Below are 19,938 nucleotides of genomic sequence, written 5' to 3'. Positions count from 1 at the left end.
TATAAAAAAATTATCATAAAAACTCCATTCCTAGCTAGTTTCCATTGCGTCGAATCTGGTTGGTTAGAGAGTTGAACATCTATCAATCTCCGAACCAAGTGCATCCATGCATTCCAACGCTCACCAACTAACGCTCGTCTGAACTGGATATTCAATGGACTCGTATGTAGAACGGTGCCTATGTAATCCTCCTTACGTTGCACTATGTTATACATGGTGGGATACTGGATGGCCAGGGGCGTCTCTCCTAACCATGTATCCTCCCAAAACCTTGTTGACATCCCATTGCCAACTAGGAATTTGACCCTTCGAAAGAACAAGTCCTTCACTCCCATGAGCCTTTTCCAAAATGGCGAGTCGGTTGGTCTCATGGTAACCTGAGCTAGTGTTTTCGACTGTAGGTACTTATTACGCAAAATCTGTGCCCACATGCCCTCCGGCTCAGTCTCTAACCGGTATAGCCATTTGCTCATAAGGCATTTGTTCTTGATTTCTAAGTTCTCAATACCGAGCCCCCCTGGTCTTTTGGTCGACAAAAAATGTCCCATCGCGCGAGACGGTATTTCCTCTTGGCCTCATATGACTGCCAGAAGAATTGAGATCTGAAGAAATCAAGTCGTTTCCGTACCCCTTTTGGAATTTCGAAGAACGATAGTAGGAACATCGGCATACTGGTCAGTACTGAGTTAATCAGCACTAGCCGACCTCCATAAGACATGAGCTTACCCTTCCAGCAGCTCAGCTTTTTCTCTATTCGATATTCGATACATTTCTATTGTGATGGATTGGTATGCCCAAATAACTAAAAGGTAAAGAACCCAATTCACATCCAAACAATTGTTTATATGTATCTTGTTCGTCTTTGGCCTTCCCAAAGCAGAACAGTTCACTTTTGTGGAAGTTCATCCATGGCCGCCCTCTATTGGCTTAAGATTGTCTTTGTGAGTTTCACCAACTGTGTTGCTCCTTGTTTCATGTCCTTCTGCATTACAGACATTAAAGTTAGATGGGCGACCGCGAAGGCGATCGCGGCGGCGGACGCGGGGAAGATCGCGGGGGCCCGGCCACGGAGGCGACACGGCCGACCTCGTCTCAGGGCCATGGCAGTCGGTTCTGGGCCCTCGCCGGCGAGGAGTCTGAGGACTCCGACGAGGAAGAGATTGTTGGGGAACGTAGTAATTTCAAAAAAATTCCTACGCACACGCAAGATCATGGTGATGCATAGTAACGAGAGGGGAGAATGTGATCTACGTACCCTTGTAGACCGACAACGGAAGCGTTATGACAACGCGGTTGATGTAGTCGTACGTCTTCACGGCCCGACCGATCAAGCACCGAAACTATGGCACCTCCAAGTTTTAGCACACATTCAGCTCGATGACGATCCCCGGACTCCGATCCAGCAAAGTGTTGGGGAAGAGTTCCGTCACCATGACGGCGTGGTGACGATCTTGATATTCTACCATCGTAGGGCTTCGCCTAAGAACCACTAGAATATTATCGAGGATTATGGTGGAAGGGGGCACCGCACACGGCTAAGAAAACGATCACGTGGATCAACTTGTGTGTCTAGGGGTGCCCCCTGCCCCCGTATATAGAGGAGCAAGGGGAGGAGGCCGGCCGGCCCTATGGCGCGCCAAGGAGGAGTCCTCCTCCTAGTAGGAGTAGGACTCCCCTCTTTCCTACTCCTACTAGGAGGGGGAAAGGAAGGGGGAGGGAGAAGGAAAGGGGGGCGCCGCCCCCCCTCTCCTAGTCCAATTCGGACTAGGGGGGAGGAGGCACGCGGCCCACCCTGGCTGCTCCTCTCTCTCTCTCTCCACTAAGGCCCATACGGCCCATTACTTCTCCCGGGGGGGTTCCGGTAACCCTCCGGCACTCCGGTTTTCTCCGAAATCACCCGGAACACTTCCGGTGTCCGAATATAGCCGTCCAATATATCAATCTTTATGTCTCGACCATTTCGAGACTCCTCGTCATGTCCTTGATCACATACGGGACTCCGAACTAACTTCGGTACATCAAAACTCATAAACTCATAATATAACTGTCATTAAAACCTTAAGCGTGCGGACCCTATGGGTTTGAGAACAATGTAGACATGACCGAGACATGTCTCCAGTCAATAACCAATAGCGGAACCTGGATGCTCATATTGTCTCCCACATATTCTACGAAGATCTTTATCGGTCAGACCGCATAACAACATACGTTGTTCCCTTTGTCATCAGTATGTTACTTGCCCGAGATTCGATCGTTGGTATCTCAATACCTAGTTCAATCTCGTTACCGGCAAGTCTCTTTACTTGTTTCGTAATACATCATCTCGCAACTAACTCATTAGTTGCAATGCTTGCAAGGCTTATGTGATGTGCATTACCGAGAGGGCCCAGAGATACCTCTCCGACAATCGGAGTGACAAATCCTAATCTTGAAATACGCCAACCCAACATTTACCTTTGGAGACACCTGTAGAGCTCCTTTATAATCACCCAGTTACGTTGTGACATTTGGTAGCACACAAAGTGTTCCTCTGGCAAACGGGAGTTGCATAATCTCATAGTCATAGGAACATGTATAAGCCATGAACAAAGCAATAGCAACATACTAAACGATCGGGTGCTAAGCTAATGGAATGGGTCATCTCAATCACATCATTCTCCTAATAATGTGATCCCATTAATCAAATGACAACACATGTCTATGGTTAGGAAACATAACCATCTTTGATTAACAAGCTAGTCAAGTAGAGGCATACTAGTGACGTTTTAGTTTGTCTATGTATTCACACAAGTATTATGTTTCCGGATAATACAATTCTAGCATGAATAATAAACATTTATCATGATATAAGGAAATAAAATAATAACATTATTATTGCCTCTAGGGCATATTTCCTTCAGTCTCCCACTTGCACTAGAGTCAATAATCTAGATTACACAGTAATGATTCTAACACCCATGGAGCTTTGGTGCTGATCATGTTTTGCTCGTGGAAGAGGCTTAGTCAACGGGTCTGCAACATTCAGATCCGTATGTATCTTGCAAATCTCTATGTCTCCCACCTGGACTAGATCCCGGATGGAATTGAAGCGTCTCTTGATGTGCTTGGTTCTCTTGTGAAATCTGGATTCCTTTGCCAAGACAATTGCACCAGTATTGTCACAAAAGATTTTCATTGGACCCGATGCACTAGGTATGACACCTAGATCGGATATGAACTCCTTCATCCAGACTCCTTCGTTTGCTGCTTCCGAAGCAGCTATGTACTCCACTTCACATGTAGATCCCACCACAATGCTTTGTTTGGAACTGCACCAACTGACAGCTCCACCGTTTAATGTAAACACGTATCCGGTTTGCGATTTAGAATCGTCCGGATCAGTGTGAAAGCTTGCATCGACGTAACCATTTACGATGAGCTCTTTGTCACCTCCATATATGAGAAACATATCCTTAGTCCTTTTCAGGTATTTTAGGATGTTCTTGACCGCTGTCCAGTGATCCACTCCTGGATTACTTTGGTACCTCCCTGCTAGACTTATAGCAAGACACACATCAGGTCCGGTACACAGCATTGCATACATGATAGATCCTATGGCTGAAGCATAGGGAACATCTTTCATTTTCTCTCTATCTTCTGCATTGGTCGGGCATTGAGTCTTACTCAATTTCACACCTTGTAACACAGGCAAGAATCCTTTCTTTGCTTGATTCATTTTGAACTTCTTCAAAATATTGTCAAGGTATGTGCTTTGTGAAAGTCCAATTAAGCGTCCTGATCTATCTCTATAGATCTTAATGCCCAATATATAAGCAGCTTCACCGAGGTCTTTCATTGAAAAACTCTTATTCAAGTATCTCTTTATGCTATCTAGAAATTCTATATCATTTCCGATTAGTAATATGTCATCTACATATAATATCAGAAATGCTACAGAGCTCCGACTCACTTTCTTGTAAATACATGCTTCTCCAAAAGTTTGTACAAAACCAAATGCTTTGATCACACTATCAAAGCGTTTATTCCAACTCCGAGAAGTTTGCACCAGTCCATAAATGGATCGCTGGAGCTTGCACACTTTGTTAGCTCCCTTTGGATCGACAAAACCTTCCGGTTGCATCATATACAACTCTTCTTCCAGAAATCCATTCAGGAATGCAGTTTTGACATCCATCTGCCAAATTTCATAATTATAAAATGTGGCAATTGCTAACATGATTCGCACAGACTTAAGCATCGCTACGGGTGAGAAGGTCTCATCGTAGTCAATCCCTTGAATTTGTCGAAAACCTTTTGCGACAAGTTGAGCTTTGTGGACAGTAACATTACCGTCAACGTCAGTCTTCTTCTTGAAGATCCATTTATTCTCAATTGCTTGCCGATCTTTGGGCAAGTCAACCAAAGTCCATACTTTGTTCTCATACATGGATCCCATCTCAGATTTCATGGCTTCAAGCCATTTTGCGGAATCTGGGCTCACCATCGCTTCTCCATAGTTCATAGGTTCATCATGATCTAGTAGCATGATTTCCAGAACAGGATTACCGTACCACTCTGGTGCGGATCTTACTCTGGTTGATCTACGAGGTTCAGTAGTATCTTGTTCTGAAGTTTCATGATCATCATCATTAGCTTCCTCACTAATTGGTGTAGGTGTCACAGAAACTGGTTTCTGTGATGTGCTACTTTCCAATAAGGGAGCAGGTACAGTTACCTCGTCAAGTTCTACTTTCCTCCCACTCACTTCTTTCGAGAGAAACTCCTTCTCTAGAAAATTTCCGAATTTAGCAACAAAAGTCTTGCCTTCGGATCTGTGATAGAAGGTGTATCCAATAGTTTCCTTTGGATATCCTATGAAGACACATTTCTCTGATTTGGGTTCGAGCTTACCAGGTTGAAGCTTTTTCACATAAGCATCGCAGCCCCAAACTTTCAGAAACGACAACTTTGGTTTCTTGCCAAACCACAGTTCATAAGGCGTCGTCTCAACGGATTTTGATGGTGCCCTATTTAACGTGAATGCGGCCGTCTCTAGAGCATAACCCCAAAACGATAGCGGTAAATCTGTAAGAGACATCATAGATCGCACCATATCAAGTAAAGTACGATTACGACGTTCGGACACACCATTACGCTGTGGTGTTCCGGGTGTCGTGAGTTGCGAAACTATTCCGCATTGTTTCAAATGTACACCGAACTCGTAACTCAAATATTCTCCTCCACGACCAGATCGTAGGAATTTTATTTTCTTGTTACGATGATTTTTAACTTCACTCTGAAATTCTTTGAACTTTTCAAATGTTTCAGACTTATGTTTCATTAAGTAGATATACCCATATCTGCTTAAGTCATCTGTGAAGGTGAGAAAATAACGATATCCGCCACGAGCCTCAACATTCATCGGACCACATACATCTGTATGTATGATTTCCAACAAATCTGTTGCTCTCTCCATAGTACCGGAGAACGGTGTTTTTTTCATCTTACCCATAAGGCATGGTTCGCAAGTACCAAGCGATTCATAATCAAGTGATTCCAAAAGTCCATCAGTATGGAGTTTCTTCATGCGCTTTACACCGATATGACCCAAACGGTAGTGCCACAAATAAGTTTCACTGTCATTATCAACTCTGCATCTTTTGGCTTCAACATTATGAATATGTGTGTCACTACTATCAAGATTTAATAAGAATAGACCACTCTTTAAGGGTGCATGACCATAAAAGATATTACTCATATAAATAGAACAACCATTATTCTATGATTTAAATGAATAACCGTCTCACATCAAACAAGATCCAGATATAATGTTCATGCTCAACGCTGGCACCAAATAACAATTATTTAGGTCTAATACTAATCCCGAAGGTAGATGTAGAGGTAGCGTGCCGACCGCGATCACATCGACTTTGGAACCATTTCCCACGCGCATCGTCACCTCGTCCTTAGCCAATCTTCACTTAATCCGTAGTCCCTGTTTCGAGTTGCAAATGTTAGCAACAGAACCAGTATCAAATACCCAGGTGCTACTGCGAGCATTAGTAAGGTACACATCAATAACATGTATATCACATATACCTTTGTTCACCTTGCCATCCTTCTTATCCGCCAAATACTTGGGGCAGTTCCGCTTCCAGTGACCAATCTGCTTGCAGTAGAAGCACTCAGTTTCAGGCTTAGGTCCAGGTTTGGGTTTCTTCTCTTGAGCAGCAACTTGCTTGCTGTTCTTTTTGAAGTTCCCCTTCTTCTTCCCTTTGCCCTTTTTCTTGAAACTAGTGGTCTTGTTGACCATCAACACTTGATGCACCTTCTTGATTTCTACCTCCGCAGCTTTCAGCATTGCGAAGAGCTCGGGAATAGTCTTATTCATCCCTTGCATATTATAGTTTATCACGAAGCTCTTGTAGCTAGGTGGCAGTGATTGGAGAATTCTTTCAATGACGCAATCATCTGGAAGATTAACTCCCAATTGAATCAAGTGATTATTATACCCAGACATTTTGAGTATATGCTCACTGACAGAACTGTTCTCCTCCATCTTGCAGCTATAGAACTTATTGGAGACTTATTATCTCTCAATCCGGGCATTTGCTTGAAATATTAACTTCAACTCCTGGAACATCTCATATGCTCCATGACGTTCATGTTGGGGATCGTAGCAGAAAACAAAAAAAATTCCTACGTTTCACCAAGATCAATCTATGGAGTCAACTAGCAATGAGAGGAGAGTGCATCTACATACCCTTGTAGATCGCGAGCGGAAGCGTTCAAGAGAACGGGGATGATGGAGTCGTACTCGCCGTGATCCAAATCACCGATGACCAAGTGCCGAACGGACGGCACCTCCGCGTTCAACACACGTACGGAGCGGATGACGTCTCCTCCTTCTTGATCCAGCAAGGGGGAAGGAGAGGTTGATGAAGATCCAGCAGCACCACGGCGTGGTGGTGGATGCAGCAGTGATCGCAGCAGGGCTTCGCCGAGCTTCTGCGAGAGGGAGAGGTGTCGCAGGGGAGAGGGAGGCGCCAAGGCTTGAGGTGCGGATGCCCTCCCTCCCCCCTTTATATAGGCCCCTAGGGGGGTGCGCTGGCCCTAGGAGATGGGATCTCCTAGGGGGGCGGCGGCCAAGGGGTGGAGTACCCCCCAAGGCAAGTGGAGGCGCCCCCTTCCCTAGGGTTCCCAACCCTAGGCGCATGGGGGGCCCAAGGGGGCGGCGCACCAGCCCACTATGGGCTGGCTCCCCTCCCCACTTCAGCCCATGGGGCCCTCCGGGATGGGTGGCCCCACCCGGTGGACCCCGGGACCCATCCGGTGGTCCCGGTACAATACCGGTGACCCTGAAACTTTCCCGATGGCCGAAACTACACTTCCTATATATAATTCTTCACCTCCGGACAATTCCGGAACTCCTCGTGACGTCCAGGATCTCATCCAGGACTTCGAACAACTTTCGGATTACTGCATACTCATATCTATACAACCCTAGCGTCACCGAACCTTAAGTGTGTAGACCCTACGGGTTCGGGAGACAAGCAGACATGACCGAGACGACTCTCTGGTCAATAACCAACAGCGGGATCTGGATACCCATGTTGGCTCCCACATGCTCCTCGATGATCTCATCGGATGAACCACGATGTCGAGGACCTAATCAATCCCGTACTCAATTCCGTTTGTCAATCGGTATGTTACTTGCCCGAGACTCGATCGTCGGTATCCCAATACCTTGTTCAGTCTCGTTACCGGCAAGTCACTTTACTCGTACCGTAATGCATGATCCCGTGATCAACCACTTGATCACATTGAGCTCATTATGATGATGCATTACCGAGTGGGCCCAGAGATACCTCTCTGTCATACGGAGTGACAAATCCCAGTCTCGATTCGTGCCAACCCAACAGACACTTTCGGAGATACCTGTAATGTACTTTATAGTCACCAGTTACGTTGTGACGTTTGGCACACCCAAGGCACTCCTACGGTATTCGAGAGTTGCACAATCTCATGGTCGAAGGAAATGATACTTGACATCCAGAAAAGCTACAGCAAACGAACTACACGATCTTTGTGCTATGCTTAGGTTTTGGTCTTGTCCATCACATCATTCTCCTAATGATGTGATCCTGTTATCAATGACATCCCCATGTCCATAGCCAGGAAACCATGACTATCTGTTGATCAACGAGCTAGTCAACTAGAGGCTCACTAGGGACACATTGTGGTCTATGTATTCACACATGTATTACGATTTCTGGATAATACAATTATAGCATGAATAATAGACAATTATCATGAACAAGGAAATATAATAATCATTTTATTATTGCCTCTAGGGCATATTTCCAACAGTCTCCCACTTGCACTAGAGTCAATTATCTAGTTACATTGTGATGAATCAAACACCCATGGAATTCTGGTGTTGATCATGTTTTGCTCTAGGGAGAGGTTTAGTCAACGGATCTGCTACATTCAGGTCCGTATGTACTTTACAAATCTCTATGTCTCCATTTTCAACACTTTCATGAATGGAGTTGAAGTGACGCTTGATATGCCTGGTCTTCCTATGAAACCTGGGCTCCTTGGCAAGGGCAATAGCTCCAGTGTTGTCACAGAAGAGAGTCATTGGCCCCGACGCATTGGGTATGACTCCTAGGTCGGTAATGAACTCCTTCACCCAGACTGCTTCGTGTGCTGCCTCCGAGGCTGCCATGTACTCCGCTTCACATGTAGATCCCGCCACAACGCTTTGCTTGCAACTGCACCAGCTTACTGCCCCACCATTCAAAATATACACGTATCCGGTTTGTGACTTAGAGTCATCCAGATCTGTGTCGAAGCTAGCATCGACGTAACCATTTACGACGAGCTCTTCGTCACCTCCATAAACGATAAACATTTCCATAGTCCTTTTTAGGTACTTCAGGATATTTTTGACCGCTGTCCAGTGTTCCATGCCGGGATTACTTTGGTACCTTCCTACCAAACTCACGGCAAGGTTTACATCAGGTCTGGTACACAGCATAGCATACATGATAGACCCTATGGTCGAGGCATAGGGGACGACACTCATCTTTTCTCTATCTTCTGCCGTGGTCGGGCATTGAGCCAAGCTCAATCTCGTACCTTGCAATACAGGCAAGAACCCCTTCTTTGACTGATCCATTTTGAACTTCTTCAATATCTTGTCAAGGTACGTACTCTGTGAAAGACCAATGAGGCGTCTCGATCTATCTCTATAGATCTTAATGCCTAATATATAAGCAGCTTCTCCAAGGTCCTTAATTGAAAAACACTTGTTCAAATAGGCCTTTATGCTTTCCAAGAATTCTATATCATTTCCCATCAACAGTATGTCATCCACATACAATATGAGAAATGCTACAGAGCTCCCACTCACTTTCTTGTAAATGCAGGCTTCTCCATAAGTCTGCATAAACCCAAACGCTTTGATCATCTCATCAAAGCGAATGTTCCAACTCCGAGATGCTTGCACCAGCCCATAAATCGAGCGTTGGAGCTTGCACACCTTGTCAGCATTCTTAGGATCGACAAAACCTTCCAGCTGCATCATATACAATTCTTCCTTAAGGAAACCATTAAGGAATGCCGTTTTGACGTCCATTTGCCATATCTCATAATCATAGAATGCGACAATTGCTAACATGATTCGGACGGACTTCAGCTTCGCTACGGGTGAGAAAGTCTCATCGTAGTCAACCCCTTGAACTTGTCGATAACCCTTAGCGACAAGCCGAGCTTTATAGATGGTCACATTACCATTCGCGTCTGTCTTCTTCTTAAAGATCCATTTATTTTCTATGGCTCGGCGATCAACGGGCAAGTCAGTCAAAGTCCATACTTCGTTTTCATACATGGATCCTATCTCGGATTTCATGGCTTCCAGCCATTTGTCGGAATCCGGGCCCGCCATCGCTTCTTCATAGTTCGAATGTTCACCGTTGTCTAACAACATGATTTCCAAGACAGGGTGCCGTACCAATCTGGTGCGGAACGTGTCCTTGTGGACCTACGAAGTTCAGTAGCAACTTGATCTGAAGTTTCATGATCATCATCAACAACTTCCTCTCCTAGTTGGTGCAGGCACCTCAGGAACATTTTCTTGAGCTGCGCCACTTACCGGTTCAAGAGGTAATACTTCATCAAGTCTTACCTTCCTCCCACTTATTACTTTCGAGAGAAACTCTTTCCCTAGAAAGGACCCATTCTTGGCAACAAAGATCTTGCCTTCGGATCTGAGGTAGAAGGTATACCCAACAGTTTCTTTAGGGTATCCTATGAAGACGCATTTTTCCGACTTGGGTTCGAGCTTTTCAGGTTGAAGTTTCTTGACATAAGCATCGCATCCCCAAACTTTTAGAAACGACAGCTTAGGTTTCTTCCCAAACCATAATTCATACGGTGTCGTCTCAACGGATTTCGACGGAGCCCTATTTAAAGTGAATGCGGCAGTCTCTAAAGCATAGCCCCAAAATGATAGCGGTAAATCGGTAAGAGACATCATAGATCGCACCATATCTAATAGAGTGCGATTACGACGTTCGGACACACCATTATGCTGAGGTGTTCCAGACGGCGTGAGTTGTCAAACTATTCCACATTTTTTAAGTGTGTTCCAAATTCGTGACTCAAGTATTCTCCCCCACGATCTGATCGCAAGAACTTGATTTTCCTGTCACGTTGATTCTCAACCTCACTATCATTATCAACCTTACATCTTTTGGTATTCACACTATGAATATGTGTAGCATTACGCTCGAGATTCATTAAGAATAAACCATTCACCATCGGAGCATGACCATAAAACATATCTCTCATATAAATAGAACAACCATTATTCTCGGATTTAAATGAGTAGCCATCTCATATTAAACGAGATCCTGATACAATGTTCATGCTCAAAGCTGGCACTAAATAACAATTATCGAGGTTTAAAACTAATCCCGTAGGTAAATGTAGAGGTAGCGTGCCGATGGCGATCACATCGACCTTGGAACCATTCCCGACGCGCATCGTCACCTCGTCCTTCGCCAGTCTCCGCTTATTCCGCAACTCCTGCTTTGAGTTACAAATGTGAGCAACCGCACCGGTATCAAATACCCAGGAGCTACTACGAGTACTGGTAAGGTACACATCAATTACATGTATATCACATATACCTTTTGTGATGCCGGCCTTCTTGTCCACTAAGTATTTGGGGCAGTTCCGCTTCTAGTGACCACTTCCCTTGCAATAAAAGCACTCAGTCTCGGGCTTGGGTCCATTCTTTGGCTTCTTCCCGGCAGCTTGCTTACCGGGCGCGGCAACTCCCTTGCCGTCCTTCTTGAAGTTCTTCTTACCCTTGCCTTTCTTAAACTTAGTGGTTTTATTCACCATCAACACTTGATGTTCCTTTTTGACTTCTACCTCTGCTGATTTCAGCATTGCAAATACTTCAGGAATGGTCTTTTCCATCCCCTGCATATTGAAGTTCATCACAAAGCTCTTGTAGCTTGGTGGAAGCGACTGAAGGATTCTGTCAATGACCGCGTCATCCGGGAGATTAACTCCTAGCTGAGTCAAGCGGTTATGCAACCCAGACATTTTGAGTATGTGCTCACTGACAGAACTATTTTCCTCCATCTTACAGCTGAAGAACTTGTCGGAGACTTCATATCTCTCGACCCGGGCATGAGCTTGGAAAACCATTTTCAGCTCTTCGAACATCTCATATGCTCCGTGTCGCTCAAAACGCTTTTGGAGCCCCGGTTCTAAGCTGTAAAGCATGCCACACTGAACGAGGGAGTAATCATCAGCACGTGTCTGCCAAGCGTTCATTGTCGTGGTTCTAAGTCTGACAGTAATGTAGGAGGGTAAGTATGGAGAGGCGAGATCTTAGCTATGGAGAATTTGTAAGGACGCAGGGTTTACGAGTTCAGGCCCTTCTCGGAAGAAGTAAAAACCCTATGTCTCGGAGCCCGGAGGCGGTCGACTGGATTATGTGAGTATGAGTTACAGAGGTGCGAACCCTTGTCTCGGAGGAGGGGGGTGGCTTATATAGAGTGCGCCAGGACCCCGGCCATCCCACGTTACGAAGGGTTCAATGTACATTAAGGCAGGGCGTTACTGGTAACGCCAGTAATAAAGTGCTATGATGATCATAAAAGCTATTTAATGACCGACCGTTAGCGTGCGGGGTGGCTTTAGGTCTCCTGGTCGTCGAGTGGTTGGATCTTGGTCGAGTGATCGCTTCTTGGTCGAGTGACTTCGAGTCTGTCAAGTGGAACACCTTCAAGTCGATTGAAAGGTGATTTCTTCTAGAGATGTCCTTGGGTAGGGCAGTTAGGACAGGTCCATGACCCTACCCTAGGTACATAGCTTCATCATTAGCCCCCGAATGGATCGAGGTTTGAGTGGGGAAGGAGTTGAGGACCTCTCCGACTCGTTTTCCATGCCGTGAGCATATCTTGCTCTAGATCAATGGACCCGAGTGATGGCAGCAACTTCCTTTTCAGTCGCCTTGATCCATTCTTAATTCTTCGTCGAGTGAGTTTCTTTACTTGTAAGGCTCCGAGTGACGGTGCGGAGGAGATATTTGGTCTGACAAGTTATTTGCTGCCGCGGATTTAGTGGGATCCGAATTTCGGGAAGCGCGCGGGACGGGAGAGGCCGCAGTAATTGGACGAGATAGAGCGGAGCCGCCTTGATCCCCGCGCCACCTTTTTCGCCATGTATCGCTCGTGCGGTCGTTACGGGATTTGACAGAGCCATCTGGGCCTACCTATCAGCCACTCGGAAGCGGCCTCATATATATAAGGCGTTGGACCGGATTCTCCCGAACAGTGCGCCGCATTATCTCTTCTCCTCCTCACGCCTCTCCTCTGCGCTCGCTCTCGCTCCAGCGCCACCGCACCACACGCGTCTCGTCGGCAACAATGGTGAAGGAGAAGACAGCGGCCCTGGAGCGGGCAAAGAAGGCGACGGCGAGGTCAAAGGGGAAGGCGATGAGCCAGGGCGGATCTTCCTCGCGGACTGGCCTGCCGAGGGGTTGGATCCAGGGCGACTGGATCCACTCGAGGATCTCCCAAGAGGACCTCGACGACCTGGCCGAGGGAGGGCTGATCCCCTATGACTCGGCGCGGCTTCCGGGGAAGGAATCCGAGCCGCAACCCCGGGAGGGCGAGCGCGTTCTTCTTGCCACCCACGTCGACCGTGGGTTTTCCTTGCCTCCTCATCCTTTCTTCCGAGGGTTTCTGAACTTCTTCGGGCCTCAACTCCACCATTTTAACCCCAACTCAATCGTTTATCTTGCCGCGTTCATTTCCTTGTGTGAGAACTTCTTGGGTTGTCGACCTCACTGGGGTCTTTTCAAGCATATTTTCACTTGTCGCTCCTAGACAGTGAAAAAGGCTAACCCGGGTGACGAGAGGACCCAAGTGATCCAGATGTGTGGGGGTCTTGGCATCCAGACGAGGGGAAAAAGCTCCTTTCCGGCCATGATTCTTCCCGATTCAGTTCGCGGATGGCAGTCGACCTGGTTCTACTGCAAAGACCAGTCGACGTCAGGGCAATCGACTGGCCTCCCTCCCTTCACCATGGACCGAGTGGAAAAACCCTCCCCTTTGAAGGTGCTCTCGGAGGAGAAGGCGCACGTGAAGGTGTTGGTCAACCGAGTGGTCTAGCTCATTCGTGACGGGGTCACTGGTATGGATTTCTTGGAGGTCTTCGTTCGGCGGCGCATCTAGCCTCTCCAAGCCCGAGACCACCCGATGTGGGTGTATTCAGGTCTAGAAGACTCCACTCGGATCCACCCGGAGGAGGTCGATGACGACACGCTGGAGAAGTGGCTGTCGAGCATTACCGGGAACAAGCACAACCCCAGAGGAGCCAGGAGAGTTCCCCCATTCGACCAGTCGTGTGCACCAGAGCAGGTCTGATTCTGAGTTTTTGCTTGTAATCTGAATTCACTCGCGTAGCTGTCTGTATTGCGTCGACTAACTTTGTTCTCCCTGCTTTCTTTCAGGCCATTATTGAAATGTATTCGATGCCCAACGGGGAGCAAGAGCAAGCTCTGGAAGGCGAGGCGAGTTGTGGCGAAAGTGGCGAGTGGACTTCTGATGGTGAAGGGGATGGAGGAAGCGACGACTCGAGTGATGAGGAAGAAGTCGATCCGCCTCCTCGCATAGAGAGACGATCCAAGCTTGACCAGGATCGGCCGAGTGCCCGTGACAAGGCGACTGCTCAGGCTGGTCAGTCTTCGAAGCGTCCTCGGATCTCTTCACCAACCACGAATGAGAAGGCGCCAAAGCATCCCAAAGTTGCAGAACCGAAGACTCGGAAGGTGCTGCCGAAGATCAAGATCGATATCCCTGTCGCCTCCGCGTGAGTGCCTCTCCTTGTATTCACTCGACGCTCCGCGCTGTTTGTTTTTCTTGTTTTAACTGGACGAACTTTGGAATTGTTAGCGCTGCCACTTCCGGGACCTCAGCTTATAGGGATGATGATGAGGTGATGGAGGATGCGGTCACTTCTAATCCGGGTATGATTTCTGCCATACTATCTTTCTTTGGTCGATTCGACTGCATCGTGCATCACTGGGCTGCATCGTGCATCACTGGGTGACGTGATTTTGGCAATTTGAACTTTGTACAGCTCCCAACATTATTGACCTCCCTGATGATGATGAAGAGCCCGAGAGGTCTTTGACGAGGAAGAGTAGGCGAGCTCCTGTAAGTGAGGCGCTACAGTCGACACCGAGGGCGGAACTAGTCATTCAGGACACTGGTGACGTCAATCGGGGTTCTGTTACCTTCGCGGAGCCCCTGTCGAGTGCCTTGCCTTCTTCTTCGACCGCTCAGGCCCCTGTCGACCCGCCTTCACTTTTTGCAACCCATCATGTCCCGAAGGACGAGGTGAATGCTACTAGGGAAGCCATACGCCAGGCGGGCATTATGATGGAGAAGATGAAGATGGTGCGAGACGCCAGCCAAGCCGCCTATGATGCCAGCTCGACTCTCCAGAGCAATGTTCAGGTTAGTTGGTCGTCGCTTGTTCTGTTAGGATATGCTATCTGAAGATTCTTTCCAAAAATCTTTTCATCTGTACACCCACTGGGTGTGTCGATTGAATTTTTTGGACTAGTGGGGGCACGCTGAGTGCACCCACTGGGTGTAGTCCCCGAGGCTACGGCGGACTGCTGGTAGTCGACCGTAGTCTTTGTATTTTGTCGAGTAAAACCGAACTGGTAGTTTGTTTCTTCCGCTCGATCCGGTCGAGTGGAATCAGAACCGGTGGGGGCACGCAAAGTGCACCCACTGGGTGTAGTCCCCGAGACTATGGTGGACTGCGGGCAGTCGACTATAGTCTTAGTATTTGTCGTTTTTTGCTGTGGAATAATTTCTCCCCTTTGATTTCAGAAATCTTGTGATCTTGGAGCTCGCTTCGCTGATTTGGAAAGTCAGCAGATTCAACTGAAACTTGACTTGGAGCTGGCCAGGACAGAACTACAGACGGTCAGAGACGGCGCCGCCGGTAAGACAAGTTTGTCGACTGGTCATTTTTAGGCTCGAGCACCCTTCTGCTATTTCTGAATCAATCATCATTTCTTTGTAGAAAAACTGAGAGAGGCTTTGGCGAAAAGGATAAGGATTTGTCTGCTGCCCAGAAGGAGGCTGACGACAGGACCGCTCTGGCCGAACAGAAGCTGGCTTCAGTCGGCCAGTTGGAAGAAGAGAATACCAGGCTGAAGACTGCTCTGAATGAAGCCAACAGGGAGTGCACACGTTGGAAGAAGGAGAACCTCAACCTGACCGAAAAGATGGAAGGCGTCGCTCGTAGGAGGGACGATCTGGAGAGCTACCTGAGGAGCCTTGCCAAGAAGTTGTATATCAAGCTTGAAGGTGCACATTTAGTTCCGACTGATTTTTTTTTGTCGACTCAGTGTATGAAAATTGACTTATCCTTGGATCGTGAATGCAGAGTTTTGCCAGAACTTTGAAGAGGAGACTGGGCGGATCGAACCAGGTTTGGATCCAATCAACTCTCCCGTGAAAGATGAAGCTGCCATGAATTTGCTCCGACTGGAATCTCGCATTGACGGTGTTGTGGACTACTTGGCTCGACTGAAGGTCGCCATGTCACGGATCGACCCGGCACTCTGGCCAGAGGCTACGCTCCAAAACGATCTTGAGTCTCTGATGGCTCGACTTAACGGAATCCCTGACCGAGTGCAGGAGTGGAAGAAGTCTTCTGCTCGTTGTGGCGCTGATGTGGCTCTGTCCTTGGTTCGTGTCCACTGCAAGGAGGTGCGACAAGACAAGCTGGCCGCAATCAAGGTCGCAAACACCCAGAAGCACGACTTCCAAACTTTTATGGAGACCTTCATAGCTGCCGCCACTCAGATTGCCGATGGCGTCGACCTGGACGAGTTCGTTGAGCCTGCCAGCCCTCCTCCCGCGGAGTGAAGAAACTCTTGTGTCCTACCTTAAATTTGCCTCAGAATGTCGAGTGGTTTTTGTAACCATTAAACTTTTTCGGGCCGCATGCCCGAGTACCTCGATCCGTGATCCAAAACCTTTAGGATTTTATCTGAACTTGGTTTACCATTGAATATCTTTATGAATCTCCTGCTGAGTGAACCCAATCTTTATTCGAGACAACTTTCTGTATTCGCAGCACAGCTCCGAAGGAGGGGGAAGTAGTCGACCCATGCCTTGTATTTGTGGCAAAGCACCCCAGGGGCGGGCGGCGGTCGACCCACACCCTGTTACTGCAGAGTGGGATGGAGCGCACATTGTATTTGTGGCGAAGCTCTCCAGGAGAAGGTGGCAGTCGACTCGTACTTCGTTACTGTAGAGCAGGATGAATCGTGCATTGTATTTGTGGCGAAGCTCTCCAGGAGAAGGTGGCAGTCGACCTGCCCCTCGTCGTCCTTGAGGATTGAGATGTGTTTGGGAGAACTTAGGCGAGTACTGGACTGCAGCTAGGCCCCCGAGTGGGAGGATTGCTCTCCACTCGGTAGGATTTTTTCAAACTTAGGCGAGTGCCTGACTGCAGCTAAGTCTCTAGGTGGGAGAACTTAGGCGAGTACTGGACTGCAGCTAAGCCCCCGAGTGGGAGGGTTGCTCTCCACTCGGTAGGATTTTTCAAACTTAGGCGAGTGCCTGACTGCAGCTAAGTCTCTGAGTGGGAGAACTTAGGCGAGTACTGGACTGCAGCTAAGCCCCCGAGTGGGAGGGTTGCTCTCCACTCGGTAGGATTTTTCAAACTTAGGCGAAGCAGATTCGCAGCTAAGCCACCCGCTGGGGGATTTCTTACGCAAACAAAAACAATAATAATCACTGGGAAAATTATAACGCTCTTGTCTTTGATAAATAAACTACATGAGTTTTTCTTATTACATCTCGTCCGAGTGAGAATTCAAGTATAAAAGGGGCGGAGTAGCTCCGCATTCCAGGCTCGTGGCTCATCAATCTGGCGATCGACATTGTAGAGGTGGTATGCTCCATTGTGGAGGACTCTGGTGACTATGAAGGGGCCTTCCCAAGTAGGAGCAAGCTTGTGTGGTTTCTGCTGATCCACTCGAAGGACTAAGTCTCCTTCTTGGAAGGCTCGGCTCTTCACGTTTCTGGCATGGAATCGACGCAAGTCTTGCTGATAGATGGTCGATCGGATCAGGGCCATTTCTCTTTCTTCTTCTAGGAGGTCGACTGCGTCCTGCCGGGCTTGTTCTTCTTCATCTTCTGAGTAGAGCTCGACTCTGGGAGCGTTGTGAAGCAGGTCGCTCGGTAAGACTGACTCGGCTCCGTAGACCAGAAAGAATGGGGTTCTTCCGGTCGATCGATTCGGGGTTGTCCTCAATCCCCAAAGGACTGATGGGAGCTCGTCGACCCATGCACCTGTTGCGTGCTTGAGATCGCCCATCAATCGGGGTTTCAGTCCATTGAGAATTAGGCCATTTGCCCTTTCTGCTTGTCCATTCGACTGGGGGTGAGCGACCGAAGCATAGTCGACCCGAGTGCCCTGAGAGGCGCAAAAGGCCCTGAACTTGTCTGAATCGAAGTTTGACCCATTGTCCGTGATGATACTGTGCGGAACTCCATATCTGAATATCAACTCTCTAATGAAACTGATAGCGGTGCAAGCATCGAGATTCTTGATAGGCTTGGCTTCAATCCATTTGGTGAACTTGTCGACTGCTACCAGCACATGAGTGAAGCCGCTCCTGCCTGTTCTCAGTGGCCCAACCATCTCCAGCCCCCAAACAGCGAAGGGCCAGACGAGTGGAATGGTTTTCAGAGCTGACACGGGCTTGTGCGGCATATTGGAGTAATACTGACACCCTTCACATTTGTCGACTATCTCTTTAGCCATCTCATTGGCCCTTGGCCAGTAGAACCCCGCTCGGTATGCTTTAGCCACAATGCTCCGAGAGGACGCATGATGACCACAGGTCCCCGAGTGGATATCGTTAAGGATCATCTGACCTTCTTCTGGTGTGATACACTTCTGGCCGACCCCAGTCGCGCTTTTCCTATATAACTGTCCCTTTATGACTGTGAAGGCCTTGGATTGACAGACGATCTGTCGAGCCTCTTCCTCGTCTTCTGGGAGTTCTTTCCTTAGGATGTACGCGATGTACGGTTCTGTCCAGACGGGAGTGATAACCAGCACTTCCATTATCAGATCGACCATAGCTGGAACTTCAACTTTAGTCGGATCCGTGGCGCTTTTTGGCTGTGGGGCCTCTTCCGTGAAGGGATCCTCCTGGACTGATGGTGTGTGGATGTGTTCCAAAAACACATTGCTAGGAATGACTTCTCTTTTGGAACCTATTTTGGCCAAATCATCAGCTGCTTGATTTTTCAGTCGGGGTATGTGATGAAGCTCTAACCCCTCGAATTTCTTCTCCAGCTTTCTCACTGCATTGCAATAACCAGTCATGGCTGGACTTCTGACATCTCACTCCTTCATCACCTGATTAACCACCAAATCTGAGTCGCCATAGACCATGAGGCGACGGACGCCGAGTGAGATGGCCATGCGCAACCCATATAAAAGTGCTTCATATTCTGCCTCGTTATTGGAGGAGTCAAAATGGATTTGAAGAACATATCTGAGTTTATCTCCTCTGGGGGAGACCAACACCACTCCGGCACCGGAACCACTCAGCATCTTGGAGCCGTCGAAAAACATAGTCCAATGCTCCGAGTGAATCTGAGTTAGCAGCTGCTGTTCAATCCACTCGGCGACGAAATCTGCGATTGCTTGGGACTTGATAGCTTTCCTTGCCTCAAACTTGATATCAAGGGGAAGGAGTTCAATCGCCCATTTTGCCACTCGACCAGTTGCATCCCTGTTATGCAGGATCTCTGATAATGGAGCGTCGCTGACGACTGTAATGGAATGATCAGAGAAGTAGTGAGCAACTTTCTTGGTGGTCATATAAATCCCATATACAAGCTTCTGATAGTGAGGATATCTTTGCTTTGATGGGGTCAAGACTTCAGAAATATAATATACTGGGCGCTGAACTTTGAAGGTTTTCCCTTCTTCTTCCCGCTCGACCGTAAGTACCGTACTGACGACTTGTCCTGTGGCTGCAATGTAAAGTAGCAAAGGCTCTTTGCTGATTGGGGCAGCAAGCACCGGCTGGGTGGAGAGCAGAGCTTTGAGCTCTGCAAACGCTGCATCAGCTTCGGGAGTCCACTCGAACTTGTCGGACTTCTTCATCAATCGGTAAAGAGGTAATGCCTTTTCACCGAGACGAGATATGAATCAACTTAGGGCGGCCAAACAACCAGTAAGCTTCTGGACGTCGTGTACTCGCACAGGGCTTTTCATTCGGAGTATAGTGCCAACTTTTTCTGGATTGGCGTCGATTCCCCATTCGAAAACGAGAAAACCGAGTAACTTTCCGCCAAGGACTCCGAATGTACATTT

Source organism: Triticum urartu, chromosome 6 (assembly GCF_003073215.2).
Source record: "Triticum urartu cultivar G1812 chromosome 6, Tu2.1, whole genome shotgun sequence".
NCBI classification, from domain to species: Eukaryota; Viridiplantae; Streptophyta; class Magnoliopsida; order Poales; family Poaceae; genus Triticum; species Triticum urartu.
Note: the sequence above shows the minus strand (reverse complement) of the source record.